The sequence below is a fragment of the Macaca fascicularis genome, chromosome 11, assembly GCF_037993035.2.
Source record: "Macaca fascicularis isolate 582-1 chromosome 11, T2T-MFA8v1.1".
Lineage (NCBI taxonomy): Eukaryota > Metazoa > Chordata > Mammalia > Primates > Cercopithecidae > Macaca > Macaca fascicularis.
The window spans coordinates 101,556,957-101,574,914 of NC_088385.1; the positions used below are offsets into that span (position 1 = coordinate 101,556,957).

The window sequence follows — 17,958 nt, forward strand, 5'->3', positions numbered from 1 at the left end:
GATACATAAACTATGATACATCTACATAATGGAATACTATTATACTACTCAGCACCAAGAAGGAGTGAACTATTGACATGTGCAACACCTTGGATGAATCTCACGTATTAAGTGAAAGAAGTCAGACTCAAAAGACTGCACACTATAGGATTCAATTCATATGACATTCTGGAAAAGACAAAACTTCAGAGACAGAAAATAGATCAGTGGTTGCCTAGGGCTGGGGGTTACAGGAGGCATTGACCACAAAGAGGTAAAAGAGAATTATTTGGGGGTGATGATAATATTTTGTAACTTGACTGTGGTGGTAGTGATTACACAGCTGAATGTGTCAAAACTTAAACTATACACTAAAAAGGGTGAGTTTCATTATATACAAAGTATAACTCAGTAAAACTGACAGATATATAAACATGTTTAAAGCTTACTTTTAAGTAATAATAATAATAATAGGTGCCACAAGAGATGTAAAAAGGAGGCAGGCTATGTAAAATTTATTTCCCAGTGAGAATTAGAGAATTGTCATGGAAATGTTCGTATGTAAACTGAGCCTCGAATATGCATGAATAATATCTGGGGAGTGACTATCTTGAAGAACTAATTTCCAAGTCTAAATTCATGGAAGAAAGTATCAGAGAGAATCACACTTCTGAACTTTTGCCGTAGCACCTTCCACTGAGCCACAAACCAAGTAGGATCTAAGAGCCACTTAGTCCCATCTGTCATGGCATACCTTTGGGCGAGAGTCACACTGCCTCTGCCTGAGAAATAGTTCCAAGCCCGGAACACATGGGGCTTAGAGAGTCAGAATCCTCAGGTCTTCCAGGGACTTCAAAACTTCTTCCACAATATTTGTCCTTTCAGAATAAGAGGAAATAACCCAATAATAATTAAAGCTAACACTTACGTTAGCACTGACTAGATGCCGGGCCCTGTTCCTTAATTTCACATACGTATAATCTATTCTTTACAACAACTCCATGAGGTAGGTAATTTTGAAAACAATCCCATTTTACAGATGGAAAGCTGAAGAACAGAGTGGTTAAGGAACTTGCTCAGGGTACAAAATTAATAAGTAGTAGAGGCAAAATTCAAATCTGAGCATTCTGGCTCCAGAGACATCCTCCTAACCATCACAGTCTAGTCCCCTCTGTGCACAGTTGGGGTAGGGGTGGGGTGGCCAGTATGTCCTAGTCCAAGTCTTTCGAAGTATAAACTGCCACTCATTAGTGTGATGGAATCAACTGAATGGGTTGTGACCAGCTTTTAGAAAGTGGAATTGAAAATAAGTAAATATATTTTGGAATGGGATGGAATAGATAATATCAGAGTACATTTCAGATATTATGTACTGAGTCACTATATAGGTTGTATGTATCACTGTGGGTCAAGATCTGAAAAGTTTAAAGCCACTTTCCAGGTTCACCCTCAGAGGATAGTTTAAGATGTCCTAAGCCTGAAATCCAGGCTATCTCTTCTCCAAGAACATCAGTCCTCCCCCATTATACATCCAGCAGTCTCCCTAATGCTTTTGGGTCTTGAGGGCAGAGTCCCACTACCTTCGGCCATTGACTACTGCAGAGGAGTAAGCTAGGTGTAATTCTGCTCAAAATGAGAGACAGGCTAAGCCCCGGCTTTAGTAGTGGCCACAAAGCTAAAGCAGTGTCATTCTCTGAAACAGAAAATGTGGATTCTTTGCACTCTCACCAGGTGCACATTACACCTGGTGGGGAAGCTCCAGCTGAAATGCCTACAGCCCTTTGAACTAAAGTGCTTTACATTCCCTGTCTTCTCATAATGAGGAATGGTGGAAATATAGGTGACAGGGGACCAGTATCACTGAGCACCATGATACTGTCCACTGGACACTGGTGGCTCAGGTGTGTAGGAGACAGCGTCAGTGTCTGCAGAGGCACATGGAGGCTCCAGGAAGAGGCCACGCTGCCTGCCCCAGGAGGCCACTCCCTCAAAGGCTCCAGCAGCCACCAGAAGTAGGAGAGACTTGTCTCACTCAGACACAGGATCCTCATGTGTATCTGGGCCAGAGCCCAAAGTACTGACACTTTAGCTTTCCAATCTTCCCATGTGCACACCTAGGTACCTCCAAGGGCATATGACTGTGTCATACCTGGTTCTCGGGAGTTCATTTCCTCATAGATGGTGTTTTTCACGGTGATATTGCTACTTAAACCCTTAGATGTTAGTGGCTTAACATAATACATGGGTATTCCTTATTGGTGTAATAGTCCCACGTGGTTATGCGTATCTGGCATGCAACCTTCTGCATGGTGATCCAGGGGCCCAGACGTCTTCCATTTGTGACTGCACCCTCCTTTAGGGTCTCTAGGACCTCTGAGTCCTCTGCATTCAGCCTGCAGATGGAGAAAGAATGGAGAAGATATGCCCCTGTCTTAAGCTCCTTGGCTATTTATTGAGAACATAGCCCCTTTCAGATGCAAAGCAGGAGCTGAGAAATACTGCCTTCAGCTGGGCTACTGTTTCCAGCATCAGCTGTCCTCTGCAGTGAGAGTATCAGGAATCTTTATCTCTGCTTAATGGACCAAGAACCACTGTGTCCCATATCATCCTGGGAATGTTCCCCCTTTTCTTGCAGAACAACTAAGCTGCCTCCTTCACCCTTTATAAGGGAAACTGTTAATGATTTCCTGCCTATGCATATTGTAGCTGGTAAGTCTCTTCCTCTAGAAAACATACGGAAAAAGCCACAAGTTGACTCTCAAAGCAAGACTCCCCTTCTGTTTTCTATGGTACCTGAACATTAGGAAATAGAATAGAAGGAAAGATGCCATTGCTAGACACTAGGAACAGAGACTGGGAAGGTAGGGTTAGGGGAAGAGTTTCATCTTTTACTTTACAACATTCTGTATATTTGGTTTAAACACTAATGAGCAAAAGAAGTATTAGGCAGCATAGCTGTTTATATGAAATTCAAGAATAGGCTAAACAAATCGATTATGATAAAAATCAGAATAGTGGCTATCTCTGGGGAGGAAATGGGTTTTGACTGGGAAGATGCAGGAAATGTTCTCTATCTCAGTGTGAGTGATGGCTACACAGGCGCCTACACAGGTAATTAACCATGCTCTACACTTACGATTAGCACAGTTCATGTTCTTTGCCATATATACGTTATACCTCAATTAAAACATATACACACACACATATATTAGTTTAAAAGTTCCCTGCCCTAATTCACCCCCTGTGTTAGTCTGTTTGCACTGCTATAAAGGAATTCCTGAGGCTGGGTAAGTTATAAAGAAAAGAGGTTTATTTGGCTCACAGTTCTGCAGGCTGGATAAGGAGCATGGTGCCAGCATCTGCTTCTGGTGAGGGCCTCAGGAAGCTTACAATCATGGCAGAAGGTGAAGGGAAACCACCGCATCACATGGCAAGAGAGGGAGCAAGAAAGTGAGGGAGCAGGTGCCATGCTTTTTTAAACAACAAGATCTTTTTTTTTTTTTTTTTTTTTTTGAGATAGGGTCTTGCTCTGTCTCCCAGGCTGGAGTGCAGTAGTGCAATCTCAGCTCACTGCAACCTTTGCCTCCCGGGTTCCAGTGATTCTCCTGCCTCAGCCTCACAGGTAGCTAGGATTACAGGCATGCGCCAACACGCCCAGCTAATTTTCTTTTCTTCTTTTTTCTATTTTTCTTTTTTTTTTTTTTTTTTGAGATGGAGTCTCGCTCTGTAGCCCAGGCTGGAGTGCAGTGGCACAATCTTGGCTCACTACAACCTCCACCTCCCGGATCCCAGTTCAAGCAATTCTCCTACTTCAGCCTCCCGAGTAGCTGTAATTATAGGCATGCACCATCATGCCCAGCTAATTTTTGTATTTTCAGTAGAGGTGGGGTTTCACCATGTTGGCCAGGCTGGTCTTGAACTCCTGACCTCGTGATCCACCCGCCTCAGCCTCCCAAAGTGCTGGGATTACAGGCATGAGCCTCCACATCTGGCCTAATTTTTGTACTTTTAGTAGAGATGGAGTTTCACCATGTTGGCCAGGCTGGTCTCAAACTCCTGACCTCAGGTGATTTACCCGCCTCAGCTTCCTAAAGTGCTGGGATTACAAGCATGAGCCACCGTTCCTGGCCTTAAACAACCAAATCTTGTGTGAACTCATAGAGTGAGAACTCACTGAAGGACAGCACCAAGCCACTCATGAGGGATCTGCCCCTGTAAGCCGAGCACCTCCCACTAGGCCCACCTCCAACACTGGAGGCCCACATTTCAACTTGAGATTTGGAGGTGACAAAACATGCAAACCATATCACCTCCAAATTTTAGTGGCTCCTTTTTGAGAATCCTGTTGGAGACATGGATGATGACAGGCAAAAGTGTTTCCCTCCCCTTCCACTCCTATAAATTAAATTCTGCCTTGAGTCCATTAGATGCCCCTGCAGTTGTAGAAAACTGTACAGAAAGGAGCAGGCCCAATATGGTCTCAAAGAGCCCCAAGTTATCAATGAAAAGAAGTGTGATGTAATAGAAAGAACTAGAACTTGGGAGTTAGCCAGCTCCGTGTTCAAATTCCAGACCTGCCCCTTAGCTGCAAGATCTAGGCAAGTGATTTAGGCTTTCTAAGCTTCTGTTTCCTCCTTATAAAGCCATTTTCACATGCTTGAGGTAAGAGGTGAATGAACTACTTCTGCCTCAAACACTCCTTGATGAGGTGATATGGTTTGGATCTGTGTCCCCACCCAAATCTCATGTTGAATTGCAGTCCCCAGTGTTGGAGGTAGAGCCTGGTGAGAGGGAATTGGATCATGGGACTGTGTTTCTCATGAATAGTTTAGCATCATCCCTGTTGATTCTGTTCTCATGATAGCGAGTGAGTTCTCATGAAATCTGGTTGTTTGAAGGTGTGTAGCACCTCCCCCTCTCTCTCTCTTGCCCCTGCTCCTGCCATGTAAGATACCTGCTGCCCCTTTGCCTTCCGCCATGATTGGAAGCTTCCTGTGGCCTCCCCCAAAGCAGAAGCTGCTGTCCTTCCTGTACAGCCGGCAGAACCGTGAGCCAATAAAACCTCTTTTATTTATAAATGACCCAGTTTCAAGTATTTCTTTATAGAAACATGAGAACAAACTCATACAGAAAAATGAGGGATGGATCTGATGTGAACAATGCATGTTTGAGATCGACCACATCCAGCCCTTGCTCTGTGCGTCGTGTGAAGAAGGAGGCACTTGGGTTTCTGCCTGCCCTTCCACAGCCATCAGCAGGAAAGACAAAGTGGCCCAGAGATGCTCACTTCTCTGTGGAAGTGTCAGCTGCCCCAGGACCAGTGATGTCTTTGCCAAGTGATAAGTCACCAAGCTGGAAGCGGGTCAGCAGGGTAGTGCCAACAGCTAAGAGTGCTAAGCAGAGTCGGTCAGCCCTTGTGATATCCCAGTTTCCTCATTCGGTCACTAAGAGACCCAAGGAAAAGATTCCGCCTCCCTGTGCTTCAGCCTCTTTACCTGTAAGGTGAGAACAGCAAGACCACCGGCCAAATGCACTAATACCCTTAAAGAACTTTGGACCTGGCGCAGAGTCAGAGTTCCACAGGAGCTTCACAATAAGGCTACTGCTTTTTCCAAACATCTCCCTTGTCATCCTGACATTGCAAAGGCCACCTGTTGGCGGTGGCCTCTCCCTTCTCTGTCTCTGTCATAGGTCTTTTTCTGTTCTCTCTGCGGTAGCTTGCTTCGCCACAGCCTTAGCCATAGCAGCAGATGTTTGTTTTGTTGGTTTTTATTGTTTGACCAGCATATCCCCAATTCCCCCATCCCCTAGACCCTGTAACTACCATTCTATTCTCTGCTGCTATGAGTTCAACATTTTTCAGATTCCATAAATAACTGAGATCTTGCAGTATTTGTCTTTCTATGCCTGGCTTATTTCACTTAATATAATGTCCTCTAGGTTTATTCACACTGTTGCAAATGACAAGATTTCCTTCTTATTTTTACAGCTGAATGTTATTCCACTGTGTACACATGCCACCTTTTCTTTATTCATTCATCCATTGATGAACACTTAGGTCATTTCCATACATCGTGGCTATTGTGAATAGTGCGTCAATGAATATGGGAGATATCTCTTGGACATATTGATTTCACTTCCTTTGGATATGTACTCAAAAGTGAGATTGCTGGAATCACATAGTAGTTCTATTTTTAATTTTTTTCAGGAACCCCCATACTATTTTCCACAATGGTTGTACTAATTTACATTCCCACTGACAGTGTACAAGGGTTACCTTTTCTCCAACACTTGTTTTCTTTTGTCTTTTTGATAATAGCCATTCTAAGAGGTGCGAAGTATGGTTTTAATCTGCAGTGCCTGATGATTCGTGATACTGAGCATTTTTTCATATACCTGTTGGCCGTGCCAGCAGTTTCCCAGTGACTTCCTACTGCCTGTACTTTTTCCTTTTCTAGCTATTGTCACATATTTCTTCAGTTCATAAATATAGCATTAAAAAAATCATGGGCTCCCTCCCTTTCCCATCTGGCACAGCTATGATGTGTCCCCCAAGGAACTGGAGTCTAGGCCCAAATGCAGTCTAGGATAAGGAATAGGAAAATGAATTCTTTTGTTATAACATTTTACTTGATGCAGTTTTTGGAGAGGAAGCTTGTCACTTTCTGCTTCCTGCAGCTTTGTGTCAGGGCTGTGATTTCAGGCCTTTTTAAGGCTGCAAATAGGCTTGACCCATCTGGCAAATCTCAAAGTCAACTTTCCCTATGGTGTGCCACCGCTCCGAACTGGAGTTATTTAAATTCAACCTTCTCCCTGACCTGGAGGAGAACAAATAAATAGCAGAGTATTGCTTTAAGGGTTCAAACTAAGACCCCAATGCTGAGGATGAGAGGATGTAAACAGGAGGGCCTGGGAGAGGAAATGTATTTTCTCCCAGGTCATTTGCACATTGTTTAATGTGCCAGAAGAAATAATTTGGAAGAACCTTTTGAACCTGCAAGAATGTTCCCAAAGTAAGTGGGTATTTTTAAAAACTCTGTATGGCCTTCTCCTCATTTAAAATTTCACTGCTCTCTGGGAGGCAGAAAAAATCTTTTACCCATCCTGTACCTTCTTTTTTCTTCCTTGCTGTCAAAATCAAACTCCCATTATAGAGTCTGAAAATGCCACATATTTGCTTTCTCCACCTCTCCTGCAGCCCAGCATGGGCATGTGACCTAATTCCAGGCAATGGAATTTGGAGAAATCTGATACAGGGGTTCTAAGGAAGGTTCCTCTGCTAATAAATAAGAAGCCCATGGAAAGCCTTCCCTTCTTGTTTGTTGAAGAAGTGGCTGCCTGTAACGGCCCAGGCACATCTTGTCTCCATCCTTTCTCTTAAATGTGAGAAACTTCTGGGGTCAGGCCTACCTCACCCTGTGCCCACTCATAGAAATCTCAGCCACTCACATGGCTTTATTTGTGTGATATTGTGAAGTATCTATTTGGTCTTCATCCAGCTTCTAAAATCCTTGAAATCTCCAGAATGATAACAGTGTCTTTTGTATAATAAGATGGCTTCAGGATGAGGGCTGGTCACCAGAAAAACCAAGGCATGAATAAAATGTTGGAACTTTCAACCTTACATCCTGACTTCCAGAAAGTGGCTGAAGGTTGAGTTGATCGCCAATAGCCGATAATGTAATCAATCATGCCTGTGTAATGAAGCCTCCATAAAAACCCAAAAGGACAGGTTTCAGATGAGCTTCCAGATAGCTAAGCATGAGGAGGTTCCTGGAGAGGGCATGGAAGTTCCGTGCCCCTTTCCCCATAAGTTCTCCTATGCAACTCTTCCATCTGGCTGTTCATCTGTACCCTTTGCAATATCCTTCATAATAAACTGAGAAATGTAAGTGTATTTGTCTATTCTCATGCTGCTAATAAAGACATACCCAAGACTGGCTGATTTATAAAGAAAAAGAGGTTTAATGGACTCACAGTTCCACATGGCTGGGGAGGCCTCACAATCATGACAGAAGGCGAAGGATGGGCAAGGACACATCTTACATGGCAGCAGGCAAGAGAGTGTGTGCAGGAGAGCTCCCCTTTATAAAACCATCAGATCTCATGAGTCTTATTCACTATCATGAGAACAGCATGAGAAAGACCTGCCCCCATGATTCAATTCCCTTGCACCAGGTCCCTCCTACCACACATGGGGATTATAGAAGTGACAATTCAAAATGAGATTTGGGTGGGGTACACAGCCAAACCATATTAGTAAGTAAGCATTTCCTTGAGTTCTATGAGCAGCTCTAGCAATTCAGTTGAACCCTAGGAGGGGGCTGTAGGAACCCCAATTTATAGCCACCCAGTCTAAAGCACAGGTCATAGTCAGAGGCCTGCAACTGGCATCTGAAGTGGGGGATGATCTTGTGGGACTAAGCCCTCAATCCGTGGGACCTGATGCCATCTCAGGTAGATAGTGTCAGATCTGCAAATGTGTTGTGTTGATTGCAGAGTATGCTTATTTCAGTAATTCAACAAACATTTACTGAGCACCTACTTTGTACCATGTTCTAAAAGCGAGGACAAGATATGCAAGGTCTCTATATCCGCGAAACTTATAGTCTAATAGGCTTCTAGCACAATAACTGTCTCCACTTGGCTTTTCTGTTTGGTGTCCTAACTATTCCTGACATAACACATCTAAAGTTAAACTCATTCTCTTTTCTCCGAAACTGACTTCTCTATTTCTGGTCATGGATCCCAGGTTCAAAATCATGACATCATCTTTGTCTCTTCATTCACCCTTGCTGCCAGCATACCTCATTTCTATTTAGTCATTAAGTCTACTCCCAATAAGTGCCAGGAGCTAGAGCTACAAAGATACATAATGGTCCCTGATACATACACATATAATCACAATACAGAGTAAGATGTGCAACAATAGAGGTGTGTCCATGGTAGATGAGAGGGGAAAGTGTATCAATTCTTGAAAAAGCCAGGAAGGGAGAAAATGAGGAGAGTAAGAAGAGACAAAACTGAAAATAGAATCTTGGAAAATACTAACATTTACAGGGTCGAACAGTATCAGATGGGCAGAGAAGTCAGGTTATGATAAGGCCTGAAAATGTCTTGTGATTTTGTAAACTAGGAGATGATCTTGGTGAGAACAGTTTCAGTGGAGTGGCGGGTTAGCCACTCCAAGAATGAATGGAAGATGGCGAGGAGGACTGCTTTAATGTTCCCAGCATCTATTCTCCCTTCTGGGAACACTGTCTTGATTTTCCTTTGGGCCACCCCTTTCCCTCTCTAACCATGCTTGGGCGGAGCTGGCCCCACCACTAGATCCAGGGCCCAGCCAATCAAATCACCACATATTCATGCCCATTGGAGATTTGTTCAGGGGCGGGATCATGACCAAACCTGGGCCAATGAGAAATCCATTGCTGGAACTCTCCGGAAACAGGTGCTCTTGTTCTGCCCCAGTTTGAAGCTCAGGCTCTTACCCCATGAGAGCTGGACTACTGCCTCAGTCCTTTTACCAGTCTCCTTGTCTTCAAATTCTTCATATCAACCAAAGCTTCCAAGCTCTTCTTTCCAACACTGCTTCTACGTTATTCAAAACCTATTGAGCACCCACCATTAAATTCATGGCACTTAGTGCTTCATATTCCATTATCTGAAGCAAGTCTACCTTTCCTTGTACCTCCCTATCATCAAAGCTTTACATATCTTTCCTACTCCTGGACTGCCCACCCCTTTCCTTTCTACTATTTAAATCCTTCTCATCTTTCAATGTCCTAGCTCAAACGTCATCTTCCCTGGCTTCCATCTGGTACCAGTATGACTTGACAGCAATTTTTGGAAAATAAGATTTATTGCCTAGTTTTATTACTTCTCATTTTACATCTTTAGTGTTTTTTTTCTCTCCCAATTACTTTGGAGGAAATATGAAGACAACAGCCATGTCATAATTATTGGTATATTATGAGGCATTGATAACAGAGCTCTGTACAGCCGACACTCAAAATTTTCACAGAATAATGAATAGACATTTTCAGTTCAGCAGCAGGTGGCAAGAAATGGAGATTAACGTAAAGCTACAATTTATATGATGAGGAGAGATGTGGTCAGCAGTGAAGAGAGGGAAAAAAATTTAATGGATGCAAATAGTCTGGTCAAGAAGACAGAGCCAGGAGCATGATAAGTGGAAAATTTTTGTACAAAGTCAGACTTGACAAGGCAAGGAGATAAACCCAAAACAACAGGATGGGGGCCACAGGAACAAGCTCTGAAAATCCTGGAGTGTTTGTGATCCAAAGGTGGTGAGAAGCTCAAAGAGAAGCTAAGTGACTTCAAGGATCAGCATAGCCAGTGACTTCAGCAGCAAGGACTCACATGACTCAGAGCAGGAAGAGGTTGGGAGGACTCTGGGAGATGGCACTTATTGGATAAATAGTACTTACATTTGGCCGGGCGCCGTGGCTCATGCCTGTAATCCCAGCACTTTGGGAGGCCAAGGTGGGCAGATCACGAGGTCAGGAGATCGAGACCATCCTGGCTAACACGGTGAGTCACTGTCTCTACTAAAAATACAAAAAATTAGCTGGGTGTGGTGGCGGGCGCCTGTAGTCCCAGCTACTTGGGAGGCTGAGGCAGGAGAATGGCGTGAACCCGGGAGGCAGAGCTTCCAGTGAGCCGAGATTGTGCCACCGCACTCCAGCCTGGGTGACAGAGCGAGACTCTGTCTCAAAAAAAAAAAAAAAAAAAAAAAATTGTACTTACATTTTATAACTCTCTTTAACTCCCTCCAAAGCTCCTCTAGAAAAATGAAGAAAAACTGGGGATGGTGGTGCATGCCTGTTGTCCCAGCTACTTGGGAGGCTGAGGCGGGAGGATCACTTGAGCCCAGGAGTTCTGGGCAGTAGTGTGCTATGCCGATCTGGTGTCTGCACTAACTTCAGCATCAATATGGTGACCTCCCAGGAATGGAAGGGAGACCAGCAGGTTGCCTAAGGGGGTGAACCAGCCCAGGTCAGCAATGGAGCAAATCAAAACTCCTGTGCTGATCAGTAGTGGGATCATGCCTGTGAACAGCCTGGGTAACATAGCCAGGTCCCATCTCTAAAAAAGAAAAGAATTTTAATTTATTTTTTAAAAAAATGAAGATAAGCTCCCAGGGATATGGAATAGTGATGAGAAATCACTGTTGACAAGGTCCCAGGAGACCCCCAAGTTGCAATTCTCACGGTCATTTCCAGTCTTCACCTTCCTTGGTGATCTCTCTTCCTGAAACATTCTCTGCCCTAGGCCTCTGGGACACCCCCTTTCATAGTTCTGATCCTAAGGAACTGGTCCCTCATCCTCAATCTCTTATACTGGATCTCCTTTATTTTCCTGGCTTCTGAGCACCAGAGGGTCCCAGAGCTTCATCCTCAGGCTCTTTTTGTCTAGATTTGCACTCAGGTACTGGGAGGAGTCTCATCCAGATTCAGAGCTTGAAATAGCTTTTATGAGCCGATGGTACCCGGTTTTGTATCTCAAGTCCTAACCTCTCTCTTCTCCCTTAAATTCTAGAATCATAGATCTACTGTCCATTCTATATCTCCACCTGGATGACTAATCATCGTTCCAAACTTCACAGTTCAGAAGTGAGCTTTTACCCTTCTCCCATCCCACCACTGAACTCTACTGTGCTTGCATTTCTGGCCATTTCTGTAAATTACTATGCCACTCTAACAGCTGTCAGGCCAAACTCTTTGGATCAACCTCGTCTGTACTCTTTCTCATACCTGACATCCAATCCATTAGCAAATTTGGTCAGCATTGCCTGAAAAATATATCTTGACTCTGAAATGTGTCTCTTCACTGCCACCATTACCACCCTAGTCCGGGCTACTCTCATTTCTCAACTGGACTATAATCATGATCTTTTAATTGGTCTTTGTGCTTTCACCTTTGTGGTCACCTCCAGTCTCTTCCCACAGAGCAGCCAGAGTTATCCCTCTGAAGTGTGAGTAAAGTCTCATTACTCCTCAGCTCAAAACCCTCTGTATTAGTTAGGGCTCTCCAGAGAGACAGAGCAATGGGATATATATATATATATATGTAGATACATGAGAGGGGACTTATGATGAGAATTGGCTCATGTTATTATAGAGGCTAAGTTCCACTACAGACGGTCTGCAAGCTGGAGGCCCTGGGATGCCAGCAGTGTGACTCAGTCCAAGTCTAAAAGCCTCAGAACTAGGGAAGACAATGGTGTAATTCTCAGTCCAAGGCTGAAGGCCTGAGAACCTGGAATGGCTGCTGATGTACGTGCTGGAATATCCTAAGACCAGAGAGTCTGGGGTTCTGATGTCCAAAGGCAGGAGGAGAGTGTATCCAGCTCCAGGAGAGAGAATGAGAGACAAATTCACTTTTCCTAGGATTGTGTTCTATCTGGTCCCTCAGCCAGTTGGATGGTGCCCATCCACATTGAGGGCAGATCCTCCCGACTTAGTCCACTGAGACTCACATGCCAATCTGCTCCAGAAACATCCTCAAAGACACACCCCAAAACAATGTGTGGCCAGTTCTCTAGGTATTCCTTAATCTAGTCAAGTTGACACTCTAAATTAACCATCACACCCTCCAATAAAAGTCTGACACATTTTATCACATGGTTGATACCTTGAAGACATTAACCTTAAAAATTAAGTGAAATAAGCCAGACATCAAAGGATACATAGTATATGAGTCCACTTGAGTGAAGTACCTAGAATAGTCAAACTTACAGAGGCTGAAAGTAACATAGTATTTACCAGGGGCTGCCTGGAGGGGAGAATGGGAGTTATTGTTGAATTGGTACAAAGTTTCATTTTGGGATGATGAAAAAGTTCTGGAGATGGATAGTGGTTATAGTTGCAAAATAATGTGCTTAATGGCACTAAACTGAACACTGTATACTTAAAATAATTAAAATGGTAAATTTGGTCAGGCATGGTGGTTCACGCCTGTAATCCCAGCACTTCGGGAGGCCAAGGAAGGCGGATCACCAGGTCAAGAGATTGAGACCATCCTGGCCAACACGGTGAAACCCCGTCTCTACTAAAAATACAAAAATTAGCTGGGCGTGGTGGTCTGTGCCTGTAGTCCCAGCTACTCAGGAGGCTGAGGTAGGAGAATGGCTTGAACCTGGGAGGCAGAGGTTGCAGTGAGCTGAGATTGTGCCACTGCACTCCAGCCTGGTGACAGAGCAAGACTCTGTCTCAAAAAAAAAAAAAAAAAAAAAAAAAAAAAAAAAAAAAACAAAAGAAAAAGAAAAGAAAAGAAAAGGGAAATTTAAATTATATATATAGTATCAAAATTTAAAAACAAACAAAAAAATCTCTAATGGCTTTCTATCTCACTCAGGGTCAGATCCAAAGTCCTCACCAAGGCCTTTTAGGCCCTGCATCCTTGGACCTCTGCCACCCCTCAACCTCCTCTTTCACCACTCTCTACCCCTACCATACCACTCTGCTGCAGCCACACTGACGTTGCAATTCCCCAAACAAATCAAGGACATGCCTGCTCAGACATGCCTAGCACTGTCCTGCCTTAGGCCTTTGCATTGGCTGTTCTTTCTGCCTGAAGTATTCTTCCCCCTAAAAGTCTGCATGGTTATTTCTTTCACTTTATTTAGTTCTCTATGCAAACGTCACTGTTAGAGCAGTCATTCCATAGCTAACATAGCACCTCATACCACCTCCATTGTTCACAGTCCCTTACCCAGCTTTTTGCTTTAAATCACTTCTCACAGACCAACTCTTTTCCATTCATTCAGTTATTGTCACATTCTCCCCATTAGAATGTAAGTTCTCTGAGAACAAGGATGTTGTTTGCTCCACTGATAGATCCTAGTTTCCTAGCATACAGTAGGCACTCAATAAGTATTTTTCTTGAATGAATACATGAATGAATGACTATTCTCAGCAAGGGCCAAAAGATAGTACCTGTAATAGTCTGTTCTTGTGTTGCTATAAATACCTGAGGCTGGGCAATTTATGAAGAAAAGAGGTTTAGTTCTGCAGGATGTACAGGAAGTATGGTGCCAGCATCTGCTCAGCTTCCAGTGAGGCCTCAAGGAGTTTTTACTCATGGCAGAAGGCAAAGAAGGAGCAGGCACATCACATAGCAACAGAGGGAGCAAGAGAGGTGGCGGGTGATAGGAAATGCCAAGCTCTTTAAACAATCAGTTCTCACGTCAACTACCAGAGAGAGAACTCGCTCATTATCATGGGGATGGCACCAAACCATCCATGAGGGATCAGCCCTCATGATCCAATACCTCCTACCAGGCCCCACTTTCAACACTGGGGATTACATTTCAGCATAAGATCTGGAAGGGACAAGCATCCAAGCCATATCAGTAACCCAAACGACTGTTTAGATAACTGCCTAATTTCTGGATAAGTAAAAATAATTCTCTTGGAAGAGGCATGCTGAACCCAGTGCTTATGCATTTTGTTTTGGGTGTGTTTTTTTTTTTTTAACTAATTCTTAAAAACATGTTCATTACAAAAACACAGCTAACACCAAGAAGTAAAGAAAAAATAAAGGACACTCAATTCCACAATTACTACTATAGATATGAGAAGATTTTATTCAAGTGTTTTAATGTATATTCATTCTTCTTAGCCCGAGCAGAAGCAGAGCAGAAGCAGGCAAGGATTAGAGCATTGATACTTTACTTGGGAAGTGCAAGCACAGGGTTGAAAGGAGAAGAGAAAAGGCCAGGTGACACAAGGAAAAATGCAAACATAATTGTGGGATGTTGATTTTCAACCCTACTTCAGAACCGGGAAGAAAAGGATGGGAATAAGGGAAATAAAAATGTCACAAAACTCACTTCTTTTATTGAAATTCAGCTCTTTTTCTTGAATCAACATTCTCTGGTCAATGGTGACAATTGTGCTAGCTTTCTTCTTGTTGCTTGTACGGTGGAGAGAATTTTTGGAGATCCTTACTCTTCCATTTTCTCTGACATAACTCACACAGTTTTACACATTAATTTTTTTATTACACATGAGCATTTTCCATATCCTTAAGTATTCTGCAAAAAGATAGAGGTTAATGGATGTATAATATATTGTTGGTATTTATTTAATCCTTCTTTTATACTGAACTTTTAGATTATCTTCTAGTTTTCTCCTTATAGATAATACCTTGATACACATTCTTGGACCATATCTTGGATTACTTTCTTGTGCTAAATTGATAGCAATGGAACTACTTATTGAATTAAAGAGTATGAACATTTTTAAGCTGTCTGAGTTAGGTAGTATTAGAAAGTTCGGTTGATTACAGAGGAGATCTACCAAAAAACAACAAAAAAGTCAGCTGCAAGTAATAGGAAAACTAACAACTAGGATTTGTTACTTACATAACCAAGAAATATGAAGGAAGATAGGGAGATGTAACCAAGAAATTAGGCTCTCTTTATTTTTTTGCTCCAACATCCTCAGAATGTTGACTTTTCATCCAGTTACTTATTTGCCTCATGGCAGCAAATGTCTCCCAGCATCACACTGTCACACAAAATTCAGGAAGGTAGGGTATATGAAGCCAGGAGAGTGAGAGAAGCTCTTTACATACCACTCTTTAGGAAAGAAAATGTTTACCAGAAACCCCCGCAGCAGAATTCCCCTTAGGGCTTATTTCCAAGTACTGAGTCTTGTGGTCATCATTAACTGCTGGGTAGGCTAGGGAAAGGAGTATCTGGTCTTTTCCACATTCAATAGTGAAATTAGACAAGGTTTGATATAGGTGTTGAACTGCAACTGTATTAGATAGCAAAAGCCACAACAGTGCTGTGTAACAAACCATCCCAGAGCTTAGGTGTAAAAAACAATAAGCATTTATTTCATGTTCACAGTTTGGATTAATTGAAGCCTGTCTGATCTGTGTTGGGTTTGGCTAGCTTTGTGGGAGGGCTCTGGTCTGTTCTATGTGTTATCATTATTGGGTTAAAAAAAATTTTTTTTAATGTTTACAATTTAATAAATCTCTGCATTGCAGACATATATGGCTGTTTGGTAGTATTCAGAAACATCACAGTAATGGCAGTTTTTTCAATTGGTGTGTAGTCCTCAATAATTATATATAAAATTGCTGTCAAATCAGTAAGACTGCATTTATGCATCCATCATTTTAAGACTGCATTTATGCATCCATCCTCCTTCCATCACAAGGCCCAATTCACTCGCATTTACCTCAATGACAGTACCTTTGGTAATAACACCCAAAGTTGTATACAGTGGGGACGAGGAGTTCTTCTTTACACCAAGTATTGGTAGGCAAAAGGTGGCTTTCAGTTCAGGATGTGTTACATGGGCTTTCTTGAAACGCAAGCCCATTGCCCTGATGAATCTTTCATATTTAGGTGGCTTTCTTGTAAAGCCATCTCCAACAAAGCAGACTTTAGTAACCATCCTCTTTCATGCTGCTTTCTTTCTCTTTCCTGTTCGAATAACTTTTAATACTGCTGTTTCTCCCTGGGCACGTACTTTAGGCAGAGGGACTTCCCATTTTCCCGCCTTCTCTTTTCGTTTCTGTTTAATCCTATTGGAAAGTACTTTAGCTCGAGATTGTCCCTCTCTGTCCAGCAGACAGGCAGGTCCTGCTCCCTGTGGAGTCTTTTCATCATTCTTTTGTTCGGTGTTTCTCTTTTCATGCATCTTGATCATCTTGTTCATTTGTATTTTCTCAGCATGGTGCTGTTTATGGTAAAGCTTAGCCTTCAGACCAATCATTGTCTTTGTCTTCTTTGAACGGTCATGAGCCTCTCGAATTTCCTTCTTTCTCTTTTTCTCATGGTAATCCAAACGGTATCCATAGTGTTTACAGTGTAATTCAATATATTCGTTCTGTGGCATGGTGATGGCCACAGAGCCGCCAGGAGCAGCCCCTGGGGTGCGAAAACACTTTCAATTTTCGTGTCTCAGAGACCCACGAGCCCACGTTGCGCAGGCCGGGACAAGAAAGCATTATTGGTTTTGTTTCTACTTTTTATTTTAAAACAAAATATACATAAATAAAACAGCTGGGTGTGGTGGCTCACACCTGTAATCCTACCTACTTGGGAGGCTGAGGCAGGAGAATCGCTTGAACCCTGGAGGTGGAGGTTGCTGTGAGCCCAGACAGCACCACTGCACTCCAGCCTGGGTGACAGAACAAGACTCTGTCTCAAAAAGAAAAGGAAAAAAAGAAAAGAAAAAAGAAAAAAAAAAAGAGAGAGAGAGAGAGAGAGACAGTGTCTCCCTCTGTTGCCCAGGCTGGACTGCAGGAACACAATCATAGCTCACTATAACCTCAGACTCATAGGCTCATGTGATCCTCTCCCCTTGGCCTCCCAAGTAGCTGGGACTACATACAAGTAGGTGCACACCACTATATCCAGTTATTTTTATTTTTTTATAGAGATGGGGTCTCCCTATGCTGCCCAGGCTGGTCTCAAACTCTGAGCTCAAGCAATCCTCCCACCTCAGCCTTCCAAAGAGTTAAGATTACAGGTGTGAGCCACCACACCTAGCCTCCCTCATCTGCCAGTGATTACCCATAGTATAGTATATACAGGAAAGTCAGGATAATGCCCAATTCCTTTTCTTTATCCATTTTTTGAAATAATGAATTGTTATCTTTCAAAGGAAACCAATTGTTTTATTACTATGAATTCACAAATGTAAATATATTCGATGTGTTTCAGTTCATTCCAATTCTTGTCCTTATTGAAGCTAAAATTGCCTGACTTGTGGCCACTAGGAATCTCTTCAAGTTGATTCCTGAGTCATTTTGAAATTACTCTAGTAGTTGACAGAGTCCTTGCTATCTGGTATTACAAATGTTCTAGGCTAAGTTTATACTTTTTGTTGTTTGTTTTTTGGTTTTTGGGGTTTTTGTTTTGTTTTGTTTTGTTTGAGATAGTCTCGCTCTGTCACCCAGGCTGAAGTACAATGGCACAATCTCGGCTCA

The 17,958-nt window shown here is 42.8% G+C and overlaps 1 pseudogene; it reads right to left on the reverse strand.

The window, feature by feature from the left end:
- Window positions 1–16,121: 16,121 nt before the first annotated feature.
- Window positions 16,122–16,897, reverse strand: LOC102133396 (ribosome biogenesis protein NSA2 homolog pseudogene; annotated as a pseudogene).
- Window positions 16,898–17,958: the final 1,061 nt, after the last annotated feature.